We start from the raw sequence: 846 nt of genomic DNA, 5'->3' as shown, positions 1-846 counted from the left end.
AGTTGCAAGACCTCAGCTTTAAGATTCAAGTGTCATTAGTGTCATTAGTGCTTTTTGCCCAAATTAGTGTCTCAGTATTAATTACCATATCAAATTCATAGTCAGGAAGGCTTAACACAGTAATAACTCAGGATTAATACAGTAATAACTCAGGAGTAACACAGTAATACCACAGAAAAAAAACCAAAGGAATAACACAGAAATAATTCAGTAATAACACAGGAAAAACACATTACTAACACAGGAATAACTCAGTAATAACACAGAACTCACACAGGAATAACACAGTGACAACAGAAATAACACAGCAATAACACAGTAATAACACAGGATTAACTCAGTAATAACACAGTAATAACGCAGTGATAACACAGGAATAACACAGGAATAAATAAGTAATAACGGAAATAACAGAGGAATAATACAGGATTAACACAGTAATACCACAGTAATAACACAGTAATAATTCAGTAATAACGCATTAATAACACAGGAAAAATACCGGATTAACAGTAATAACTTAGGATTAACGCAGGAATAACACAGTAATAACACAGGAATAACAAAGTAATAACACATTAATAACACCGTAATACCACAGGAAAAAAACAAAGGAATAACACAGAAATAATTCAGTAATAACACAGGAAAAACACATTACTAACACAGGAATAAATCAGAAATACCAGAGGAATACAGGATTAACACAGTAATACCACAGTAATAAAACAGTAATAACACAGTAATAATTCAGTAATAACGCATTAATAACACAGGAATTATACAGGATTAACACAGTAATAACTCAGGATTAATACAGTAATAACTCAGGAGTAACACAGTAAT

This window comes from Sinocyclocheilus anshuiensis, unplaced genomic scaffold (genome assembly GCF_001515605.1).
Source record: "Sinocyclocheilus anshuiensis isolate Anshui unplaced genomic scaffold, SAMN03320099.WGS_v1.1 scaffold710, whole genome shotgun sequence".
Taxonomy (NCBI): Eukaryota; Metazoa; Chordata; class Actinopteri; order Cypriniformes; family Cyprinidae; genus Sinocyclocheilus; species Sinocyclocheilus anshuiensis.
Note: the sequence above shows the minus strand (reverse complement) of the source record.